Here is a 16974-nt window from a genome sequence, read left to right as displayed (position 1 = left end):
GTGGGACGTAGAATAAACAAAACTAAGATTTTTTTTATATTTTTTATGGTATGATTATATTATTTAACATGCTTATATACAAACACATTTCAGAATAATCGAAATATAATTGCATGATTTGTACCTTGAAATCATTGCTCACGATTGAACAAAACTTAATTTCCCATAGAGATCGAAGACTAGGCTCAAAATAGAAAACAGGAGCCGAGGCGGCCAGTGCTCCCAATCGCAATATTGGGGTACTTAAGTCTGAACCACAAGACTAACACTATACAGAGAATAAAAGAATGATAGAATTAACGTATTTTTAGTACTAGCATAACTAATACAAATCATCATGGCAAAAAAAATTAAATTTATTAACAAGGGTCCTTTACTTACTTCCGGCATAGAAAGCAACCCGTAACTATGATTTTTGCATTTTGATTGAATAGCCTTTTCCTCACGTCGAGGGTAATCAGCGCGAAATCCTCCAAAGATTGTTCGGAAGTAAGACACCCCCAAATGTTTGCATATCCTAATCCTAAGTCAGTAAGTCTGCAGACCAAAATGGTCAAGACATGCCCTAGAATCGATGCTGCAAAACTTATCATAAATTTAGACAAATAGGGAAAAAATTAGGAGTTCCCCTCTGGCTCATTGTCTTTCTTTTGTTTTTTCATGTCAATTTAATTTGCATTAAAAGATCCTTCGTACTTAGTTGTTCTTTCATAATCTAGATATATTTTCAATAATGAACTCATATATTACCAAGTTAAATAAATTTATAACTTCAACTTAATGTAAATAATAAATGAAAAAGAAATATAGGAAAAATTATCACAATGTACAAGACCAATGCTTCAAAATTGGTCGCAACTTCATTAATTACCCCTAAATTTTGTAAATCAAAATGTATAGGCAGGGGCGGGTCTGGGTGGGCAAAGGCCCGTCCAATCATTCAGAAAACTTTTACACATAAAAATTGCGTAGTAGATAAAAATATATATATAAATTATATAATATTGTATAGCTATATTAATTGACATATATTATAATTTACACATACATTATATATTATATTTTATACACATATTGCACATGTATTATACAAATAGGATAAATATATTACAAAAGATTAAACATAGCATGTTGTGTAGTTACAATATTGATGGACATATATATGTAACAACGTACCTCTAAAATTGGTAGATAGATCATCATATATTCATGCACATTCATATTCACATTTAAACAAATGTTTAAAGGATTAAGTGAAGTGAATTGACCCATTTTATTTAGACATAACTCTGTTCCTTTACCGCTATATATGTACAAGATATTCTCCTCCGAAACTGACAATCAGTGGATTTTTTATTTTGTGTTATGTATTTTACTCATGTACCTACACCGAAATGATCAAGGGGTTTGGAGCAAAAAAATTATTGGGAGGATTAGGTTGTGGGGCGGATAACAACCCATAAAAAGAAAGAAATCCAACAAATAATGTGGCCCAGAACAGGATAAACGACATTTTTTAGTGAGAGAGGACCATAATTACGTTCTTAATCATATCCTGAATTTTGAAATTTGGTTGACACATTTTTTTTTTTTGGAAAGAGAAACCAAAGAAGTTTGATTTCCGGCATCAAAAACCTAATTTAATTAGTCAATGTAATGTATGAAGATGGAGAGGAGGGTGATTTTGGATGTGGTTGTTGCATATGATGATATGATGATTGAGTTCTTTTTATAAACAATTTTATTGTTATTTGCATCCAATAGTTTCAAGAAACTTAATGCAAAAGTAAAGGTAATTTCAAGAAAAGATCAAAAGTTTGTAAAGTAAATGAACGCTCTTGTTCATTGAATTGAAGTTTCAAACTCTGGTAATCATGCATGCAAATTATTGTAGGGGTTGAGTATAAATCTATACTTCGTACTGTATTTGAAAATTCATGAACTTCTAGTAAATCAAAGTTATTCAATTGCTATAAAATTATGCGGCTTTACAAATTTTATGATTTATACAGATTATTATTGGTAACATTCACAGGTTACTAACTTTTTGTCTATGGAAAAGCAAAATTGATACAAAATGCCCTTAAATAAACAATATTACGCATCTACTTATGGCAATATTGTTGACAACTATTGCAATTATGTATTTATGTGAGTGAATGTAATTATATGAGTACATTAATTGTCGTTAAGAATGACCAAAAAAAAAAAAGAACCAAAGGAGTACGAACAGATGTATGTGTTGGTCTCCATTTCCCAAATTATCATTGGGGATTTGGAAATCTTTCCCTATAAGATTTTATATATTTATAGAAACTTGTCTATATTCAAAATGCTCTTTCTTCACTCATAAGATATCCTTAAGTGCAGTGGTATATCCACGATTTTAAAACAGGTAGACACTTTGAGAAATAAAAACTACAAAATTTATTAAAAAACATACAATGAAAATGACAATTTCATTGATCAACATATATAAAATAAACTAGTAGAATAATTGCACAAAAATATTGTTATTCTAATCAAAATTACAATCACTCTCATTGAGTCCTTATATTAAACTATTTAATACAAATAGAAATCAATAGTTTGTAATACGTCGTATAACAGTCAATTGGATATTATAAATAATTGCAAATTACAAAATTTACAAATTTTAAAATTGTACCAGGCCGACAAACTCATTTGATATTAATCTGTATAAAATAACTTTGTGGCTAATAGAAATTTCGAAAAACGCAAGTTGCATTTGTGGCTAATCTATATTCCAAGAAGTGTTTGTGTCTTATAGAGAAATCAAAAAAATAATCCGCATTTGCGAATGTAGGTTACATACTTACAGTTAATAGTGTTTGAAATCTCTGCAAAAGTTACATGAACTTGTTTTTTTACATTTCTTCTTTTTCTTTTTTCTATTGTTTCTTTCATTGGGGACTTGTGGTCCCACCATTAAAGAATGAATTATTTATTGCCTTCGTTGCACCAATATCACGTGCAGCTGCTGCAACCTCCAACAAACATTTGGAGTTTTTTTTTATTTACTCAACCTAGTCCATTAATGTTTTAGCAAAAATTTTGGCTAGACATTTATCTACCAAAATTACACTATGCATCCATCCCTGCTTAAGTGTGACACTACCCAAGTTTAGAAAACTCTATATATTACTGTTCGGAGTAACGACTAACGACTACTAAGTGAGTTCCTAATTGATAATTTTTCAATTACAGTATTCGATACCTACCCCTATTTAGTGCGTGTAAAATAAAACCGAATCCTCGAAGGCTTGTTCCAATTTTGGCCTCAACAACACAGCCTATTTTCGAGCATTTTCTTTCTTTTTTTCACCCGAAGCCCAACTAATGTGCTACAAAACACGACTTGACCCGGTCTTGCAACTCTATGATCAACTCTAATTAAAATGCATGCGACATTAGAATGGTATTGTTACATTACTAATGTTGTTGAATCAGTTTCTTCTAATATTATTTTGGAATTAACTAGATTCATTCACTCACTCCTACTACTATATCTTTGTAATATGCTTTAATTTCTCCCCAATGAAGCAATAACCAATTATACATATATATTGGATATAGACTAAATTGTCTAGTATTATTACATTACTTAACTATGTAACTATAGGATGTTTATAGTAGTAAAATTGTTTATATAAGGAACTCAATTAACATATCATCATACGCAACAACAACATCGATCCAAAATCACCCTGCTCTCCATCTTCATACATTACATGCACTAATTAAATTTGGTTTTTGAGGTAGGAAATCAAACTTCTTTGTTTTCTCTTTCCAAAAAAAGTTTGTCAACCAAATTTCAAAATTTAGGATAGAATTAAGAACTTAATTATGGTCCTCCCTCGCTCAAAAATGTAATTTTTCCTATTCTGGGCCACATTATTTGTTGGTTTTCTTTCTTTTGATGAGTTGTTATCCGGCCCACAACCTAATCCTCCCCAAGATTTTTTCTTCTCCCAACCCCTTGATCATTTCGGTATTGGTAACATGAGTAAAATCATGTTCCTCCAACGATATTTTTCAGATCGTACTAATTGCGTCGACACAAAATTTGAAAATCCACTGATCATCAGTTTCGCAGGAGAATATCCTTTAGATTTTGAATTACAAAATTTAGGGGTTATTAATGAAGTCGCGACCAAGTTTGGAGTATTGGTCTTGTATATTGAGGTAATTTTTCCTATATTTCTTTTTCTTTTAAAATTTATATTAAGTTGAAATAATAAATTTATTTGTTTAGGTTTTTTTTGTTCATTTGTCTAAACTTATCATAAATTTTGTACTTTTGTAGCACTGATTCTATGGCATGTCTGTTCCCTTTGGATCCATAGACATAGCTTTAGGAGATGCAAATGTTTGGCAGTGTCTTAATTCCGAGCTAGCATTAGAGGACTTCGTGTTGATAATCCTCGATGTGAAGATAAAACTATTCCATCAAATTGCAATGCAAAAATTAAGTGTGTGTTTATTTATACCATAAGTCCAAAATATGTGTGTGAAATATGAGTTTAGATTGATTGGGCCTCTGGCCATTATGTTTAAATCCCACTATTCATTTCTAAAATTTAATCAATACGGAGTACTTCACAAAAAAAATTACATTAAGGTGTGTTTTCACAAAAAAAATTATATAAGATCCTTTCTCGCAAAATTTAGATTATAAAATGTCTTTTTTTGGCAAATGTGCCTTAAATTAATCTACAAATATGCCATTTGTATAATTAAGTCACTAATGAGTTTTCACAATTGTTAGAAATTCGTAATTAAGTAGTAGTATCGTGGTGGTGGTGGTGGTCCAATATTCGAATTAGGTAGAATTATTCGAATGTCACGCTCATGCTTCCAATGTCCTTGATCACATAGATCCTGCAACTCCTCGTCCTACTGATATCTCTGAGCCTATGTGGAAGCGGCTCGATTCGATTGTGAAGCAGTGGATCTATGGGACGATATCCACCGACCTTTTCCAGACAATTCTTTGCAGGGGAGACTCGGCTCAACAGATCTGGAATAAACTCAAGGGATCTTTCAAGATAACAAACATACCAGGGCCTTATATCTTGAAAAACAATTTAATTGTCTTCATTTAAATAATTTCTCTGACATTAATTTTGATTGTTTGCAACTAAAAACTATTAGTGATTAGTTAGATAATGTTGATCAGCCTGTGTCAGAACAGAAATTGGTCTTACGCCTTGTTGCAGGTTTGGTTGGTACGGACTATGATATTGTGGCTACTATGATTCAACAATCAGACCCTCTTCCTATTTTTTAGAACGCCCGTTCTCATCTCTTACTTGAGCACGATCGACGGGCTGCAGAACCCGGAGGCCAAGCCCATGCCTTTGCTGTACAACACCAACAACTTGAAGGAAATAATGTCCTTGGTCCAAGTATGCATTCTATGTTAAGTCTAATAAATGCGGTTCAGTATTAATTAACAAGTTAATAATTCAGTGAGATCAAGTGAGCTGAATGCCTAGCTAGAGGCCGCTTCAGTTCAAGTGGAATTAATGATATTAATCCACAGCTTACTCTTGACTGAACCCGTAGGGTCACACAAATAGTACGTAAATGGATCAAGTATTTAATGGCATTAAATACTCCATCTATGGATATTCGGAATCGACGGATCTTGGTTTCAGTGGGAGCTGAGATCGTCACAGGCAAGAAATGAATACTCCGGAAACGATGATATTGCCGGAAACGGAAATATGGATCGTATCGGAAATATAAATATTATCCAAGTCGTAGATGTTGCCGGAAACGGAAACATGGTACGTATCGGAAAATATTATCGGAAATGGAAATATTGCCGGAATCGGAAATATTGCCGGAAACGGAAATATTGTCAGAAACGGAAATATTATCGGAATCGGAAAATAATTCCGGAAACGGAAATATTAAATATTTGTTCGAAACGGAAATTAATTCCGGAATCAGAAATATTAAATGTTGTTCGTATCGGAAATGAATTCCGGAATCGGGAATTTAATCGGAAGCGTATCGTACGAATTAGCATCGGACGAGGCCCGCTAGACGAAGGCCCAGCACGAAGCCAGGCCATCGCCCAGCGAGCCGCACGCAACGCACGCCTCGACCAGGCCCAGCGCAAGGCTAGGCCCAGCCAAGGGCGCGCGCGCGCACGCAGCACCGCACATGGGTTGTGCGCTTGTCGTGGGCCGCAAGGCCTGCGCGGGTGCACGGCTTGTGCGATGCGTATGCCGGAAATCCTAATTCTATTGGGATTCGTGCGAAGATTAAAATCCTAATCTTATTAGAATTGCTTTGTTATTTAGAGTCCTAATAAAGTTCTCATTAACAAATCCACATCCTAGTAGGATTACAATTCCTTTTCCATACCTCTATAAATAAGGGCCTAGGGGTCATTATTTATACATAAGTTTTCAAGTATTCAAAACTAGGATTTTTAAGCAGAAAAATCAGCCATAACTCTTGCCCATTTTAGCCGAAAATAATAGTACCTTAAGGGCGATTCTAGTTGGTCAATCTTAAGGCGGGTCCGGACGTGCTGTGGACTATCTACGAAGGGACGACACTTGGAGTCCTAAAGACTTGTTCTTGTTCGGTTCGGGCGCAGCTAGGGAAGGCACGCAACAAAGAGTATGCATCTAAATTATGCTATATGATTATGTGTAAATAATATGTATTCCTGGCTTAATGGTTTTTTCCGCATGATTTATGAATTCTCATATGTATCATAACCTAACAGTGGTATCACGAGCCTCTTATTATTTTCATAATCTAAATTGCATGAACATGGTTAAATATTACAAATTTGCAAGAATTAAAAGGGGTGATTAATTTTCGTAATTGTTAATTAATTGCAAATTGCGTTTATTTAATTATACGTAGGCAGTTTTTCGGCAGTTTCTTCGTTACTCATCCAAATCGAGTGATTTTTGTGTCAATTCCGCATGTAAAAGGAGTTCTAAAATTTTGACAAAAAAAGTATTTTTCTGCCGAACCCAGAATTCTCAAATTCGAAGCCTAACTATGACTTTTCGAAGGTTTTAGTTTTTCGAATGCAAAATTTCGTAAATTTAAGATGTTAAATTAAATATTTGCGATTCTTGTTGATAAATCTTGAATTTTTGATTGACCTACTGTATATGTTTAACAAGTTTGAATGCCTAGCCTTGTTAATTATGCAATCTAATTTGTAACTATGATTAATTTGTTGAAAATTAGAATAATTTAGAATTAATTTGATTTTCATAATTAATTATAATTTAAGTAGAAACCTATGATTAAAAACCACCATAAAAATTGTAAATTTATGATAAATTTTAAATTTTTATGACCTAGGCTTGAATCCATGATAATCGGAAATCAATTGAATAATAAATTTTCGATTTTTCGCCCTAAAATTGTGAAATTAATATTAATTTATTAATTTGTCATTAATTTTAAATATAAATTTTAAATTTTTATGCGATTCGTTCATATAACTTGCACGCACAAAGCAATGGACGCTTCGTGTTACCCTTAAGGGGTGTTGTATAGTGCGGGCATGCGACGACGAGCAAGGGAGCTCGTCGCCCGTGCGGCACGAATGCAATGAGCAGGGGCATGGTGCACGAGCACAAGGCAGCAGCCCTGCCTTGTGTCGTGGGCCACGAGCTATGGATGAATGGGCATGTGCGAAGGCAAGGCATGGCAGTCGCGTGTGGGCAGCAAGCGAGCTGCGCCACAACGCGCACTGCCTCGCGCGCAGCGAGCGCAAGCTCGCGTGCCACGAGCGCTGCGCCCAGCGCTGATCGCGCGCAGCGCGCAATTGCTCGCGCACGGCGAGCGATGGCTCGCGTGCATCAAGCGCTGGAGCGCGCGCAGCAAGCGCTGGCGAGCGCACAGCGAGCGATGGCTCGCGTGCGTCGAGCGCTGGCGCGCGCAGCGAGCACCACTTGTGCGATGGCTTGCGATGGGAAAATGCAGCAGCTATGCGACGAGCGCATGGGCTGCGCGCACATGGCCAGCGATGGCTGTGTGCATGTGGCCCATGGGCGTGCGATGCGTAGGGTGTTTGCGTTGCGATTAGATCGTTTTGAATGTTTAATTTGAAATTTTCAGTTTACGTAATTTTAATTAATTTTAAAATTAATAATTTAAATTATTTTCTTGGATTTTAATTTTGAATATTGTAATTATAATAAATTTTATTTATTCTAATTATTTTACTAAAATTAAAATCATGAATTAATTTAAATACGACTGAAATTAAATTAAACTTTTTGGATTCAATTATGAATTTATATGAGCTTTAAATTTTAATTAAATTTGTATGTTTCCGGTTAGACTAGAAATACATTTTTATGTTTAAAATTAGTAAAGCATATGAATTTATTAGTTTAAGTGGGAGCCCTTTTAGTCATAAACTCTTGATTAGGTCTACAAATCCTTAAGGTTAAAACAACTTGATTAGAATTAATAAGGACTGAATAATTGGTAGATTATTGGTGCCCTTGATTAATTGCTGCAAATGTTTACGTGATGCATAATGTGTTTTAACTAACCAGCTATGTGGGTCATTCATGATAATGAATGGGTGAATGGTATATATTGTATATGTACTGTTTTGCAGGTTATGAAGTGACTAGTATGGCCCAAATAGGATAGAAAATATGGTCTGCGTACCATTAATTTGAATGTAATTGGTCTAAAGTACCAAAGTTGTTTTTCAAATTCAAATATGGTCTGCGTACCATCAAATAGTTGTAATTAGTTTTAATTATAGCTTATCCTATTTGAAGAAAATGGTGCCTCCCACGGAGATTTTCAAGACGGACTTTGAAGTCAAAGCTTCAAGATGAAGTCGGGCCATACTAGATCACATTTATCTTATGCATGCTTTAAGTTATTTATTGCTTTAAATATGTCTTAATTATGCATAAGATTGTGGCTTGATTATGTTGCATGATTAAGGATTTTAGTTCACTTAAAATCTAACCAACATAGTAAGAGCCTTAAGTTCCAAAACTTAAAAATTGAGTTAAAAGGTGCCATGCCAAAATATACAATTGCTTGGATATCCTTTACATCAATCTAGTAATAGTTTTCGCTCAGCGAGGTGTTACTTATTGGTCCTAAAGGGGCAAGGTACACAAATAATTGTGAGTACATGTTAGTTTTGGTGAAACTCAACGATATAAGTAAGGAGTCCTTTTATGTCGTGGCAAAATCGATAGGTTTACCTAATAAGTTCTTAGACGTACCTATCAACGAAGAATAGTTTCTAGACTATTAGCAAAAGGCTTTTGCTTACCTAAGATGTTCTAGGATTAAGTCGACAAACTGTGCTTAGTTCTTCAATGATTTTAGGATCTTGGAATCATTTTATTCACACCTGCCGGAACACATAACTTGAATAAAATGCTTAATAAACATTGAATTATGCATGTATGCTAGAATTTAAGTTTATTAAGAGAAACTGTGAATGGTTATTTATTTGTTTATTCTTTTCAATTGTAGTTTTTAATATGGCAAACAACAATCAAAACATCATCATGGGTTCTGAGCTTATGGTCAAGCTGAACCTGGCAAATTTTCTTGAATGGGAAGCTAAGCTAGTTGAAATAGTCAAACTCAATGGACTTGAGTATGTACTGTCACATCCCATGCCAAGCTACTATGCCAGAGACATGACCCCTGAGAGATTTTACGCCTGGGATGCGGATCTCAAAAAGGTTATGAGTCTCATGCTGAACAATATCCCTGATGATTGGGCTAAAAGGTTTGTAGCCTATGAACCTTTTACGCTCATCAAGAATCTGAGGGATATCTGTCGTGGAAGCACGGAGGACAGGGACCTGAACGTCCATGAGTTGATTGAATCAATGTCTAGTCTAAAGGTTAGTTCTCCCAACAGGTGTTATAGGATGGAGGTCCAAGAAACACATGTTCAGCTCCTTCGCACTAAACAGAGGGTAGGCGTCCCACTGAGGTTCCATGTGGATCTTATGCGTTCATACTTTGATCGCCTAAGTCTACTAGGAACACCAATAAGCGAAAGGATGGCAGTCTCTATCTTGCTCAATTCACTACACAGTGGGTTTGGTCGCTTCAAGCAACTATACCTAAGTGAACCAAGAGAAGAAACAATTGCAGAATTTGTTCACCTTGTCAGAAAGGCTGAAATAATACTGGACTGTGAAGCCAAAGATTTACTCAAGGCTAGAAGGAGACCGTTCAAGAAAGGTGGAAAGTCCAAGGGCAGTGCTAAATCAAAGCAGGACAAGTCCACATCAAGCTGTCTTTATTGTGATGGAATAGGCCATTACAAAAGAGAATGTCCAAAGCTAAAGGAAGATCAGAAGAACGGAACAGTCGTTCCATCTTCAGGTATTTTCGTTATAGACTATATACTTGCTAATTCAACTTCTTGGGTATTAGATACAGGTTGTGGCTCACACTTATGTTCCAATCCACAGGGATTAAGAAGAAGTAGAAAGTTAAGCAAGGGTGAAGTCGACCTACGAGTGGGAAATGGAGCACGGATTGCTGCATTAGCTGTAGGAACTTACTTTTTGTCGTTGCCCTCCGGGCTAGTTTTGGAACTGGAAGAATGTTTCCATGTTCCAAGTCTTACTAAAAACATCATTTCAGTTTCTTGCTTAGATGCTAAGGGATTTTCCTTTTTTAATAAAAGACAATAGTTGTTCGTTTTATTTTAAAGAGATGTTTTATGGATCTGCTAGATTAGTCAATGGACTTTATTTATTAGATCACGACAAACAAGTATATAACATAAATACCAAAAAGGCCAAAAAGAATGATTCAGATCTCACCTATCTGTGGCATTATCGATTAGGCCATATAAACTTGAAACGCTTAGAAAGACTTCAAAATGAAGGAATTCTAGAACCATTTGACTTAGAGGATTATGGTAAATGCGAATCATGTTTACTTGGCAAAATGACAAAGCAACCTTTCTCTAAAGTTGGAGAAAGAGCAAATGAACTATTGGGTTTAATCCATACAGATGTATGTGGACCAATGAGTACAAATGCTACAGGTGGTTTCAGCTACTTTATCACTTACACTGATGACTTCAGTAGGTATGGTTATGTCTACCTAATGAAGCATAAGTCTGAATCCTTTGACAAATTCAAGGAATTTCAGAGTGAAGTAGAGAATCAATTAGGCAAGAAGATAAAGGCACTGCGGTCTGATAGAGGCGGTGAATATCTGAGCTATGAATTTGATGACCATCTGAAAGAATGTGGAATTCTATCAGAATTGACTCCTCCTGGAACACCACAATGGAACGGTGTGTCGGAACGGAGGAACAGAACCTTGCTAGACATGGTCAGGTCAATGATGGGTCAGGCCGAACTTCCATTAGAATTTTGGGGACATGCACTAAATACAGCTGCACTCACTATAAATAGAGCTCCGTCTAAAGCTGTCGAAAAGACTCCATACGAGTTATGGTTTGGAAAGCCTCCAAATGTGTCTTTTCTTAAGATTTGGGGATGTGAAGTATACGTCAAACGATTAATTTCAGACAAACTTCATCCAAAATCTGACAAATGTATCCTTGTGGGCTATCCAAAGGAAACAAAGGGGTATTACTTCTACAATACATCTGAGAACAAGGTATTTGTTGCTCGAGATGGTGTCTTTTTGGAGAAAGATCACATTTCCAAAATGACAAGTGGGAGAAAAGTAGACCTCGAAGAAATTCGAGTCGAACAACAAACTCTAGAGAATGCTCAAGAAGACATTCAGGATGAAACTCAGAGATCTTTAGAAGAATCTGGTGAGAATCATGCTCAATCTAGAAATGTTACCCCGCGTAGATCGCAAAGATATAGATCTCAACCGGAAAGGTACTTAGGTATTTTGACGAACGAGAGCTATGACGTTCTATTACTTGAAAGTGATGAACCTGCGACTTACAAACAAGCTATGACGAGCCCTAGCTCCAAGCAGTGGCAAGAAGCCATGCAATCTGAATTAGACTCCATGTCTGAAAACCAAGTATGGGATTTGGTCGATTTGCCAGATGGCTACCAAGCCATTGGAAGCAAATGGGTTTTCAAACTGAAAAAGGACAAGGATGGGAAACTTGAAGTTTTCAAAGCTAGATTGGTTGCAAAAGGTTACAGGCAAGTCCACGGTGTGGATTATGATGAAACCTTTTCACCAGTTGCAATGCTAAAGTCTATTCGGATAATGTTAGCAATCGCTGCATATTACGATTACGAAATATGGCAGATGGATGTCAAAACTGCTTTCTTAAACGGCGTTTTAACAGAAACTGTGTTTATGACACAGCCTGAAGGTTTTGAGGATCCAAAGAATGCTAAAAAGGTATGCAAGCTAAAGAAGTCAATCTACGGATTGAAGCAGGCATCCAGGAGCTGGAATATACGTTTTGATGAAGCAGTCAGTGACTTTGGTTTCATCAAGAACGCAGACGAATCTTGTGTATACAAGAAGGTCAGTGGGAGCAAAATTGCTTTCCTAGTATTATATGTCGACGACATATTACTTATCGGAAATGACATTCCTATGTTGAACTCTGTCAAGATTTGGCTTGGGAAATGTTTTTCGATGAAGGATCTAGGAGAAGCACAGTACATATTGGGCATCAAGATTTACAGAGATAGATCTAAAAGGATGATTGGACTTAGTCAAAGCACTTATATCAATAAGGTGCTTGATAGGTTCAAGATGGCGGACTCCAAGCGAGGCTACCTACCCATGTCTCATGGAATGACTCTAAGCAAGACTCAGTGCCCAAAAACACTTGATGAGCGTAGACGAATGAATGGGATTCCATATGCATCATTGATTGGTTCAATAATGTATGCTATGATATGTACACGCCCGGATGTTGCGTATGCACTCAGTGCTACGAGCAGATACCAGTCAGACCCAGGAGAGGCGCATTGGACTGCTGCCAAGAACATTCTGAAGTACCTGAAAAGGCACAAAGATGACTTCCTGGTCTATGGTGGAGATGATGAATTAATTGTTAAAGGCTATACGGACGCAAGTTTCCAAACCGACAAAGATGATTTCAGATCACAGTCTGGGTTTGTCTTCTGCCTCAACGGAGGAGCAGTAAGCTGGAAAAGTGCTAAGCAAAGCACCATTGCGGATTCTACAACTGAAGCGGAGTACATTGCTGCACATGAAGCAGCAAAGGAAGCTATATGGCTAAGGAAGTTCATAGGTGAACTTGGTGTAGTCCCCTCCATTAAAGGACCAATTGCCCTGTATTGTGATAATAACGGAGCTATTGCACAGGCAAAGGAGCCTAGACACCACCAGAGAGTCAAGCATGTACTTCGTAGATTTCACCTTCTACGAGAGTTCGTTGAAAGAAAAGAAGTCGAGATAAGCAAAATTGGTACTGATGACAACATATCAGATCCATTAACTAAACCTCTGCCGCAGGCGAAGCACAACTCGCACACTGCAGCTATGGGAATCAAGCATATTGGAGAATGGCTTTGATGTCTCTATTTAATGTTTTAAAGTTTTAGAGTTTAAATCTTTGTAAAACATTATTGGTTAATCATTCACAATAAATGAAAAGAATTCATTTTTCCATTTAATTTGTGGTTTATTAAATGATGAGTCCCTTCAATTTGACGATATATTCAAGATAGACTGTCAGGACCAGTCCTGTGACTAAGAAATGTCTATCAAGTGAACTTGAATGTCAAAGGTTGAAAATGGTCCCTAGTTGGAGTTTTCTATAAAATTGGACGCATAGAAAACGTTAGACGATTAGAATGCAAGATGACTAGTAGTTCTGTTTCTTGAACTATGTGGACATGGCAATGTCATAATCATTTGCATAGATACTTACTTTGGGAAGACTAGTATCGGACAAGACCTATGAAACTTTACTATAAGAGATGAAAATCTGTCATAAGTAAATTTCATTAAAATTATTAGACACTAAATCCTCAATACCTGAGTGATTTGAGATTACTTGTTTGAGAACTGGTTGCTTTGACGTTGACCAACCGTCGCACCGTAAAAGGAGGCTATAAAGGCAACGCTCAGGTAATCACCTATCAAACGAAGTCTAATCTCAAGATCGCAAGATTGGGATTGTCCTCCCATAAATCGGGATGAGATGCTTAAAAGTTGTACAAGGCCACTCGGAGAGCTAGAAACTGTGAAATGCATGGCCGTGCTCGGATGAATCATAGGCTATGATTATCTGTCTATTTGATCAGTTGAACTCTGAAACCGAGAAACACCTCTGGACATAATAAGGATGACAACTCTTACCTTATGTTCAAGAGCAAGCATCGAGCGACAAAGGAATTAGGAAATGCACACTTGTCCCTAAGGACAAGTGGGAGACTGAAGGAAATAATGCCCTTGGTCCAAGTATGCATTCTATGTTAAGTCTAATAAATGCGGTTCAGTATTAATTAACAAGTTAATAATTCAGTGAGATCAAGTGAGCTGAATGCCTAGCTAGAGGCCGCTTCAGTTCAAGTGGAATTAATGATATTAATCCACAACTTACTCTTGACTGAACCCGTAGGGTCACACAAATAGTACGTAAACGGATCAAGTATTTAATGGCATTAAATACTCCATCTATGGATATTCGGAATCGACGGATCTTGGTTTCAGTGGGAGCTGAGATCGTCACAGGCAAGAAATGAATACTCCGGAAACGATGATATTGCCGGAAACGGAAATATGGATCGTATCGGAAATATAAATATTATCCAAGTCGTAGATGTTGCCGGATGGTACGTATCGGAAAATATTATCGGAAATGGAAATATTGCCGGAATCGGAAATATTGCCGGAAACGGAAATATTGTCAGAAACGGAAATATTATCGGAATCGGAAAATAATTCCGGAAACGGAAATATTAAATATTTGTTCGAAACGGAAATTAATTCCGGAATCGGAAATATTAAATGTTGTTCGTATCGGAAATGAATTCCGGAATCGGGAATTTAATCGGAAGCGTATCGTACGAATTAGCATCGGACGAGGCCCGCTAGACGAAGGCCCAGCACGAAGCCAGGCCATCGCCCAGCGAGCCGCACGCAACGCACGCCTCGACCAGGCCCAGCGCAAGGCCAGGCCCAGCCAAGGGCGCGCGCGCGCACGCAGCACCGCACATGGGCTGTGCGCTTGTCGTGGGCCGCAAGGCCTGCGCGGGTGCACGGCTTGTGCGATGCGTATGCCGGAAATCCTAATTCTATTGGGATTCGTGCGAAGATTAAAATCCTAATCTTATTAGAATTGCTTTGTTATTTAGAGTCCTAATAAAGTTCTAATTAACAAATCCACATCCTAGTAGGATTACAATTCCTTTTCCATACCTCTATAAATAAGGGCCTAGGGGTCATTATTTATACATAAGTTTTCAAGTATTCAAAACTAGGATTTTTAAGCAGAAAAATCAGCCATAACTCTTGCCCATTTTAGCCGAAAATAATAGTACCTTAAGGGCGATTCTAGTTGGTCAATCTTAAGGCGGATCCGGACGTGCTGTGGACTATCTACGGAGGGACGACACTTGGAGTCCTAAAGACTTGTTCTTGTTCGGTTCGGGCGCAGCTAGGGAAGGCACGCAACAAAGAGTATGCATCTAAATTATGCTATATGATTATGTGTAAATAATATGTATTCCTGGCTTAATGGTTTTTTCCGCATGATTTATGAATTCTCATATGTATCATAACCTAACACAACTTCCCCCTGCCGCGGCCCCACCACAGCAGCAGTCGGCGGCACCACACGGCAGAGGTGGAGGGGGTGGCAGGGGCCGTGGTCGTGGGCGCGGTGGACGGGGCAGGGGTCGTGGCCATAATAACTATAATCAGCCCCAACCAGCAGTAGCTCCTAATGCCCAACATTGGGCCGGTCCAGCAGTTCAGCCTGCCCACATTCAACCACATCAATTACAACAGCAGCACTATTGGGCTCAACCACCTAGCCCATATCCTACAACTCCAAATCAGCAACAATGGCGATCCACTCCTCCCACCAATTTGGGCCCAACAACACGCGGCCCAATACCATTGCAGCAAGCCTATTTCTCCAGTCCACCCCAGTATAGGCCGCCCATGACCCCAACTGAATTGGCTCATGCTTACTCCTCCATGAATTTGGCTCTTCCAGAAGATGGGTGGTATATGGCTCCTCTAGATGATGGGTGGTATATGGACTCCATCACCCACAACTTGCTTGGCCACAACTCTCACAGCCATCTCCTTTTCTACCTGGCATGACCGTCTTGGCCACCCTAGAGCAACTTCTTTAAGCTTTCTTAGGAGTAATAAATGTATTAATTATAATAAGGAGCATGACTCCATAGTTTGCAAGTCTTGTCAAATTGGGAAACATGTTAGACTTCCGTTTTATGATTCAAGTAGTAGGACACATTGTGCTTTTGATATTGTTCATGTTGATTTATGGACTTCTCCTATTATTAGTACTAATGGTCATAAATATTATATGGTACTAATTGATGATTTTACTCATTATGTGTGGACCATACCCCTCAAATATAAATCTCGAGCTTTCCAAAAATTCCTTAATTTTAGAGCTTATGTGCACACGCAATTTGAAAGACCCATTAAAACTTTTCAAAGTGACCATGGTCGGGAATTTGATAATGACCAATTTAAATTTTCGTGTGTCCAACATGGGATGGTATTTCGGTTTTCGTGTCCCCACACATCCTCTCAAAATGGAAAAGCCGAACGGATGATCGGAACCATTAATAATGTCAAACTCACCCTACTATTTCATGCCTCCCTTCCTCCATCATATTGGAATCATGCCCTTGAGACCGCAACTTACCTCATCAATATCTTACCCACAAAAACGCTCAAAAATATGACTCCATGTCCAGGCATTATTTCGCATCACCCCATCTTATGACCATATTCGGGTTTTCGGTTGTCTTTGTTATCCCA

The sequence above is a fragment of the Spinacia oleracea genome, chromosome 4, assembly GCF_020520425.1.
Source record: "Spinacia oleracea cultivar Varoflay chromosome 4, BTI_SOV_V1, whole genome shotgun sequence".
In the NCBI taxonomy this organism is placed as follows: Eukaryota; Viridiplantae; Streptophyta; class Magnoliopsida; order Caryophyllales; family Amaranthaceae; genus Spinacia; species Spinacia oleracea.
The sequence above is the reverse complement of the archived record's forward strand: the minus strand, read 5'-3'. Positions refer to the sequence as shown.